Source organism: Vicia villosa, unplaced genomic scaffold, assembly GCF_029867415.1.
Source record: "Vicia villosa cultivar HV-30 ecotype Madison, WI unplaced genomic scaffold, Vvil1.0 ctg.002810F_1_1, whole genome shotgun sequence".
NCBI lineage: Eukaryota > Viridiplantae > Streptophyta > Magnoliopsida > Fabales > Fabaceae > Vicia > Vicia villosa.
In genome coordinates, this window is record NW_026706037.1 from 158481 (window position 1) to 168385 (window position 9905).

Genomic DNA, 9905 nt, shown 5'->3' on the forward strand with positions numbered 1-9905 from the left:
CCATGGAAAATCTGTTTGTTTTGGACAAGGATAACATTCATTGCAGTAGGAGAAGTGGTCATGATAGCTTGAGGAATTGTTGTCTGTGGAACAGGAATCTGTTGTCCAGCCAATTGGAAATCCATCTCTATCCCATATGGTCTAGTGGTCGTAAGATTCGTCATAGGAATTGTAGGAATGTGAGCAGTCTCTATCTTGGAGATCACAGTAGTCTGAGCTTGGGTTGATGGCTGATTCTGAGCAGCCACCAAGTCTTGAAACATAGAAGTTAATCTTTCAATACCGAAGCATAGGACAACAACTTCTTCTTTCCATTATTGATCATCAACAATACCGTCTTCCATTCTTTGACGATTGGCGCGAGTAGTATACCGGTGCGTCAGCTTGACTCTTTGAGGAGAGATAGAGAGAGAGAGGAATGAATAAGACTCTGACTCAGATGTGAGTGTGAATGTGAATGTGGTATGATGCATGCAATGCAAAAGACTCTTTTTTGTTTTAATTTTCAAAATATATCATAATATCTTTCAAGGATTTATTTAAGAGTTTTGTAAATGTAAACACTATATAGTAACTTGAAAAAGAAATTTCATTCATTAATAATAAAGGGACAAGGCAACGTTGGTACATATAAGGGTCATCGAGGGACAATCGAGGGTCATCGAAGTACCATTTTCTTTCGATAGCATACAAAGGGACAAGGGACAACCAAGTCATAAACTACTTTCAAGAATTACAAGGTAGAAACAAACAAAGAAATCTAGTAAAACCCAAGAGTGATCATCAAAGCTTAATGAGAAGTATTTATGTCATCTTGAGTCTTCTTCTTCTTTAGCTTGACCTTCTCTAGCTTCTCAATAATACTCTTCCATGCAGATTCTTTTGGAGGGAGAGCTTCTTCTTTTTGCTTCCTCTTCTTCTCTCTTTCATATTTGGCAATAGTAGCATCCTTAGCTATGAGCCAAGTGTCTTGAAGGAATAGTTGATCATTCTTTTCTTTCAGCACATCATTATAGGATTCTTCCAACATTCCTAATTCAGCATCAGAATACTCAAACTTCTTCTTCCATTGGTCTCTTGATTTCTTTATCTTCCTTAGAGCTTCTTGGAGACTTTCAATTGTTGAAGGAACTACAATGGGTGGAATATACTCCTCAATTGGAGGTACAGATGTTCCAAGGAGAATAGGCATTCTCATTTCAACAGCTCTTGCAGTGACCCAACTATCATAGGGCTCAGGAGAGAGATCCCCTTTGGTCTTCCAATATTTGATTTCTTTTCTATGGCTTGGATGCCAAGCATTAGAAATCCTTTCTCTAAACTCTTTGTTTTCAACTCTTTCTTCAAGAAAGAACCCATCCAATAAACTGTTCATTGGTCTTTTGTCCATAGAAAACCCAAACTGACGACGAGCTAACACGGGGCTATAACTGATTGCTCCTATTGTACCAATGAGGGGCACATTAGGAAAATCACCACATCAGTCCAAAGTCTTCATTCCACAGAAGTGATTGTTTTTCCAAACAATCTCAGTGTTGGTAAGAGTCATGATCTTGTGTGACCATTTCAAACCTTCTTTTTGGCTCTAGAATTCAAAGGTGTAAGGCAGATGAGATATATACCACTTGTATAACAAAGGAGTACAACAGGTAACCATTCCCTCTCCATAGGAATTTCTAAGATGAATAGAATAATAAGTGTCCCCGAGTAAGGTAGGAGCAGGATTCTTCTTCATAAAGATCTTGATGGCTTTCATATCAACAAAGTTATTAATGTTAGGGAACAAGAACAACCCATACACTAACAAGGCAAAAACAGCTTCAAAGTCTTCTTCCTTTCTTTCTTGTGACAAGGTGAGAGTTTTCTTAATCAAGAACTCAGCAGGTAATCCAGGTAATCCTCCCTTAGTAACCATGTTCTTTTCAATTTCTCCCTTTCTAAAATGAGTGGATTTTGCAATCTCACAAGGCTTGGGATCTTGTTCCAAACCAGTGAAAGGAATTCTTCCAGTAATGGGCAACCCAATGATGCTTGAATATTCTTCCAAGGTAGGCAATAGTTGATAATCAGGAAAGGTGAAGCAATGATACAATGAGTCATAGAATTGGATCAAAGTGGAGAGGATTCCTTCTTCCATCTTGGTTCCGAGGAGATACAACAATATTCCATACTTGCCACAAAACTTGTCTTGATCAACAATCAAGGATCCTAGCTTTCTTAATTCTTCCACCTCTAAACTCTTGAAAGTATATTTCTTGGTTTTTCTTCTTTCAGGTTCCATCCCTATAATGTTTACAAAACAAAAGGTTTCTTTTAATTCCTTGAAAGATATTATGTTTTTTAGATGCATGGATGAATGAATGCAAACATAGAAAAAACATGGGCTTGAGGGTTCAAAGTCACGAGCATGGAGCCAAAGGTCTACCCATCCCAAAGGTGTGTACTATGGTCATTTTGTACCTGTAGATCAAGGTTCTATTGTTTCCCAGACTCTAGCAGCCCAACTTGGAGATTGTAAACTTTGTATCAACATACTCATTTGAACAAAATCCAAGAGAACCTCATTTGAGCGTAGCCTCGTGTAACAACTATTCTGAAAATGAATCAGACATAGTTTCCACACTACATCTTAATGGCCAAAAGGAGAAGGGATTCAATTTGATTTGAAAATAAAGACCATTTAGACTTTCAAAAGTCAATCCATTTCAACTTCAAAAAAAGCATGATCTGTTTTCAACTTCAACCCATTTCATCAGATAAAAGTCCCATTATAAATTTGCACCAGAAGGGTCATTTAAGTCTCTACAACAAAAAAATATATACATTGCCAAATACTATCACCTTGAAATTTACATATTTACATAAAACACATTATGATCCAAAGTTCTTAAAACTATTCCTTGATTTCTTAACCATGCCTTCCATCTTTTTTCCAATTCCAAACCATTTGCAAAAGAACAAACTCATATCAGTTATACAACCACCTCTCCATGATTCATAATAGAGCAGAAAAATTGAAATTGAAATACATTTTTTAACTTTCCAAACAATCAGAACTAACTACCAAAAAGCCATAACCTTTCTTAACTGTCAAAAACAAATCTATCAGACCTGCATCAATTTTTAAGGTCCCTGCAATCTGCAACCAAACAAAACCCGTCAACGAAAAATCAGCAGCCTTACATTCACTAAGTCAAACAAACTCAAATACACTTACTGCACATACAACCCATACCTATAGCTAATACAACAACAAAATCAGCATATGTATTCATCATTCACACCAGTTCAGAGCTAAAAAAAAATTAATATTCATATTCCAACTCCTAACCTTTTACTAACATTCTAATCTAACTAATACTAACTGGCCAGGTTCACTTACTAACAAACTCTTCCTTGAACTAACCTAGCTGTCTCTTATGGTCTGGCTTCTAACCAACCCTCCAAACTCAGCCCAATTAGTTTGTAACAGAAAAACAGATTTTTGTAACTAACTTCACAGCAAATTCTAACCAACTTTCTAACTATGTTTCAATAACCAATTTTTATTACCAGCATTAACATAATTCAACTAACTGATTCTATACCAAACCAATTGTCCATACTTTAGTTAACTAAACTCACAGTTTTTCCTAACCTATTAACCTAACAAGCTTAACTAACTTTGTAACTAACTATAACAAAATTTCAACCTATTTCTAATTCCCTATAACAAATTGTAACAAACTCAGTAAATTAAGGGGCTCAAATTCAATCAGATGTAACAAACCTCCTGCAATCAACAACTCAGATTTTATCATTATCCTCAACCAACCCTCTATATAAGCTCTCTTCCCTCCACAATTCAAGCTCTCCACCACCTTCAATCTCCACCATTTCTTCCACCTTCACTCCCATCTTCAATCCTTCTCCACAAACTCCACACCCGTTCAGCCTCACCATTTCACACCATTTTCACGAATTCACTCCTCATCACCACTTTTTCACTCTCAATTCTAACCATCATTCTCTCTTAAACTCTCTTCATTCATCATCTTCTCCTTCTCCACACCCTCTCTGCAATTCATCACTTTCCCTTACCTTCACTTAAAGCTCATCACCAAGGTCGTTCAAAGCTTGCTTTATACTCTGAACCAACCTGAGCTCAGCCACCAATCCTCACTCTTCTCCCTCAATCTCAATTTCTCACGCGCTTTCAATTCAGAACAACAACCACACGCAGAAAGTCTCAGAAACATACAAAGAAGTAGAAGACGAAGAAGAAGAAGAAGAAGAAGAAGAAGAAGGGGGAGTGTTCATACAAGAAGAAGAAAAAGAAGTTAGAGAAGAGTAACAAAAGATTACCTGAATTGAAGTATTCCTCGCGTTTATTTCGCCAACACACAATCGTCGAAGAGTTGTCGGAACTACTCCGGTAGGTAAGTCACTGAACTTCACCTCTTTGCACGTTTTCTTGACACTGTAAGATAGCTCTGAGCTTGCTGGCCTCTTCCCCCATGGCCTCGCTTCATGATTTATAGCCATTTGCGTTTAATTTCATTTATCTTTAGATCTAGGGTTTACGATTTTAGCTAGATTTAGAGAAAGGGAAAGGAAATCAAGGAAAATGAGGGAGCATAGACGAATCTAATGCGAGGTTTGATTGAGGTTTCAATATAGAAACACCGCCGGAGGCGATTTCCGGTAGCCACTCCGGCGGCAATTTCCGTTCGCAAGCTCAGGGAGGAGAGAGTTTGAGAGTGATAATCTGAAATGTCACATGTTAACCCTAATCTTATCCCCTATCATTTTCTTTATTTTATTAATTGATGAATGGGATTAATTGCTGATTAATTGAGGTTAATAAAATATCAACATTAATGGAATCTGAATAATGCATTTGGATCAAGACAATTCTCATTGGGCCTTATCAACGAACTACAGTTCACACACCCCCTCTAGGCCCATCATACCACGTTTTTGACAATCTGAACAAAAAAAAAATTATGGGCCTCCTCTGACTGAGCCATGCGCCTGTTTCACTTATTGCACTCATAGTTTCAATATTCACCCCCCCTGAGCCCATTCATGTTCTAAAATTAGATTTGTACCTTTTCTCTATTTTTTGTTTAGATTATAACACAATAAAAAATACTTTCTTTTATAATCGTCAATTTAAATTTTCTCTTGATTTAGAACTCATTTTCTTCCATAAAAAAGCCCATAAAAATAATAATCTTTTTAAATCAATTTTTGTACTATATTTTGACTTGTTACTTTATGCTTTTTTTTGCAATTTTTGTATCATTGTATTACTTGATTTCTACTTATGATTGTGATTTTATTTTTATGTTCCTTTAGATCTTAGGACTTATAATCTTCACATGTTAATTAGGCTAGTTCTTTCCCTTAAAATCCTAACACTTAGGTAGAACCATAACATTTAGACTAAGTCCCATTTCTTTTTCCTTTTCAACTTTAAAACACTTAACAAATAGTTGATTTAAATCCCCTTTAAAAAATACAAAGAAAAAACCTTAAAAAACATCTAATAAAGGTAAGAACAATAAAAAAGGGAATTGAAGCTCTCGTCTCCCTTGCTTAAGGGAATCACTTGAGTGGAAATTCATAATCATAAAAGACACCAACCAAAGAGTAACTCGAGTCCCCTTTGCTTAAGGGTGCCACTTGAAACACTCAAATTCTCTTCTCTCTCTTGCCTTCAGGACATTCTTTCTCCTAATCAGACACGCTGCTTCCTTTCGATCGCAGACAGGAAACACATAAGACTCCACTCAACGAGCTGCTATCCTAATGCTAGAATGTGAATGCAACTTCGTCCACTAAAAAACACAAAACAAACAAAAAATATTGAGCCGAACTACGGCGCTCTAATTCCTGAAAAGGATACATAGGCATTAGGTCGCTGGGCCTAAGCGAGCACAACTATTTATAAACCTTATTTTCCCCGTATTTCCTTTTCTTTCTTTTGCATGCATTCCCTTAGAATTAAGCTTTAGATTTATAGTTAACACTCGCTTTAAATAGTAACAAACATAGGTGGATACCATCGAGTACGATGGGCGTGAGGGGTGCTAGTACCTTCCCCTCGCGTAATAGACTTCCGTACCCTATCTTTGGTCGAAATACCTCATTCTTATTCGTTTTAAGTTTGCTAGCGTTCCTTTCCTTTTAGGATATATATGTTAGTGGAGACTCTGCTGTTCTTTTTCGCGAGCGTGCGACAGGAGGAAAACAGTTAAGTCCACAGAATACAATGTGCATCTGTACCAAAGATTGAGTTGATTCACGAACATCGTGTAGGGATTCATAACCGGCTTGAGTCTGGATTGCATTGACACTCTCATGGTTGGGCAGTGGATTAACTTGAACATTAGGATTGACATCCTTAAAGGTGAGCATATTGCTTCGGACTAATTTCTGTACTTCACTCATGAGAGGGTAACAATTTTCCACAGTATGACCAGAGGCATTCTTGTGGAAAGCACAGCGAGCATCCTCCTTGTACCAAAATGGTGGATTAGCAGGAGGAGGAGGATCCCTCAGTTGAACTAGATTCTTCTGAAGTAGCAAAGGAAGTAATTCTGTATAAGTCATCAGAATAGGATCAAAAGGTGGATATTTCCTTTGTTGATTTTATTGAGGAGCCTATTGTCGAGGCCGTTGAGGCTGAGGTCTCTGCACATTCTGAGGCGGAGCTTGGCTAACAACTGGAGTCACAACAGCAATTTGTTGTGGTTGATACCGTCTTTTTCTTCCTCTTGAGATGGCACTCACAGTTTCTTCCTTTTTCTTGGCAAAGTTACTACCAAATCTTTTGACTTCACCACTAGATAGTGATGAACTGGCTCCTTTGACTAGGCGGCCTTCTTGGATACCTTCTTCAAGTCGCATCCCCATGTTTACCATCTCAGTAAAGTCATTGGGAGCGCTTGCTACCATCTTCTCATAATAAAATGTTTTTAGTGTCTTAAGGAACACTTTGGTCATTTCTTTTTCTTCTGTAGGAGGAATGATTTGAGCAGCTAGTTCACGTCATCTTTGCGCGTACGCTTTGAAAGACTCTTTTTCTCTTTGGGACATAGCACAGAGTTGATCTCTGTCCGGTGCCATATCAATGTTGTATTTGTACTGTCTGATGAAAGCTTCTCCTAGGTCATGGAAAGTACGGATGTGAGTACTATCCAAACCCATGTACAATTTCAAAGCATCTCCAGATAAGTTATCTTGAAAGTGGTAAATTAACAAGCATTGATCTTCCGTGTGCATAGACATTTTTCTTACATACATGATCAGATGACTATGAGGACAGCAATTCCCTTTGTATTTCTCAAATTCTGGGAGTCTGAACTTGGCAGGAACCCTGACATTCAGAACCAAGCATAAATCATTTACTTATTTTCCAAATAGATCTTTTCATCTAAGGGCCTTGATCTCTTTTTTCATTTCTAGAAATTGGTCTTCAAATTCTTCCAATCTACCCATACCTTTAGAAGGTGTACCATGGAAAATCTGTTTGTTTTGGACAGGGATAACATTCATTGCAGTAGGAGAAGTGGTCATGATAACTTGAGGAATTGTTGTCTATGGAACAGGAATCTGTTGTCCAGCCAATTGGAAATCCATCTCTATCCCATATGGTCTAGTGGTCGTAAGATTCGTCATAGGAATTGCAGGAATCTGAGCAGTCTCTATCTTGGAGATCACAGTAGTCTGAGCTTGGGTTGATGGCTGATTCTGAGCAGCCACCAAGTCTTGAAACATAGAAGTTAATCTTTCAATACCGAAGCATGGGACAACAACTTCTTCTTTCCATTATTGATCATCAACAATACCGTCTGCCATTCTTTGACGATTGGCGCGAGTAGTATACCGGTGCGTCAGCTTGACTTTTTGAGGAGAGAGAGAGAAAGAGGAATGAATAAGACTCTGACTCAGATGTGAGTGTGAATGTGAATGTGGTATGATGCATGCAATGCAAAAGACTCTTTTTTGTTTTAATTTTCAAAATATATCATAATATCTTTCAAGAATTTATTTAAGAGTTTTGTAAATGTAAACACTATATAGTAACTTGAAAAAGAAATTTCATTCATTAATAATAAAGGGACAAGGCAACCTTGGTACATATAAGGGTCATCGAGGGACAATCGAGGGTCATCGAAGTACCATTTTCTTTCGATAGCATACAAAGGGACAAGGGACAACCAAGTCATAAACTACTTTCAAGAGTTACAAGGTAGAAACAAACAAAGAAATCTAGTAAAACCCAAGAGTGATCATCAAAGCTTAATGAGAAGTATCCATGTCATCTTGAGTCTTCTTCTTCTTTAGCTTGACCTTCTCTAGCTTCTCAATAATACTCTTCCATGCAGCTTCTTTTGGAGGGAGAGCTTCTTCTTTTTGCTTCCTTTTCTTCTCTCTTTCATATTTGGCAATAGTAGCATCCTTAGCTATGAGCCAAGTGTCTTGAAGGAATAGTTGATCATTCTTTTCTTTAAGCACATCTTTATATGATTCTTCCAACATTCCTAATTCAGCATCAGAATACTCAAACTTCTTCTTCAATTGGTCTCTTGATTTCTTCATCTTCCTTAGAGCTTCTTGAAGACTTTCAATTGTTGAAGGAACTACAATGGGTGGAATATACTCCTCAATTGGAGGTACAGATGTTCCAAGGAGAATAGGCATTCTCATTTTAACAGCTCTTGCAGTGACCCGACTATCAAAGGGCTCAGGAGAGAGATCCCCTTTGGTCTTCCAATATTTGATTTCTTTTCTATGGCTTGGATGCCAAGCATTAGAAATCCTTTCTCTAAACTCTTTGTTTTAAACTCTTTCTTCAAGAAAGAACCCATCCAATAAACTGTTCATTGGTCTTTTGTCCATAGAAAACCCAAACTGACGACGAGCTAACACGGGGCTATAACTGATTGCTCCTATTGTACCAATGAGGGGCACATTAGGAAAATCACCACAGCAGTCCAAAGTCTTCATTCCACAGAAGTGATTGTTTGTCCAAATAATCTCAGTGTTGGTAAGAGTCATGATCTTGTGTGACCATTTCAAACCTTCTTTTTGGCTCCAGAATTCAAAGGTGTAAGGCAGATGAGATATATACCACTTGTATAACAAAGGAGTACAACAGGTAACCATTCCCTTTCCATAGGAATTTCTAAGATGAATAGAATAATAAGTGTCCCCGAGTAAGGTAGGAACAGGATTCTTCTTCATAAAATCTTGATGGCATTCATATCAACAAAGTTATTAATGTTAGGGAACAAGAACAACCCATACACTAACAAGGCAAAAACAGCTTCAAAGTCTTCTTCCTTTCTTTCTTGTGACAAGGTGAGAGTTTTCTCAATCAAGAACTCAGCAGGTAATCCTCCCTTAGTAACCATGTTCTTTTCAATTTCTCCCTTTCTAAAATGAGTGGATTTTGCAATCTCACAAGGCTTGGGATCTTGTTCCAAACCAGTGAAAGGAATTCTTCCAATAATGGGCAACCCAATGATGCTTGAATATTCTTCCAAGGTAGGCAATAGTTGATAATCAGGAAAGGTGAAACAATGATACAATGAGTCATAGAATTGGATCAAAGTGGAGAGGATTCCTTCTTCCATCTTAGTTCCGAGGAGATACAACAATATTCCATACTTGCCACAAAACTTGTCTTGATCAACAATCAAGGATCCTAGCTTTCTTAATTCTTCCACCTCTAAACTCTTGAAAGTATATTTCTTGGTTTTTCTTCTTTCAGGTTCCATCCCTATAATGTTTACAAAACAAAAGGTTTCTTTTAATTCCTTGAAAGATATTATGTTTTTTAGATGCATGGATGAATGAATGCAAACATAGAAAAAACATGGGCTTGAGGGTTCAAAGTCACGAGCATGGAGCCA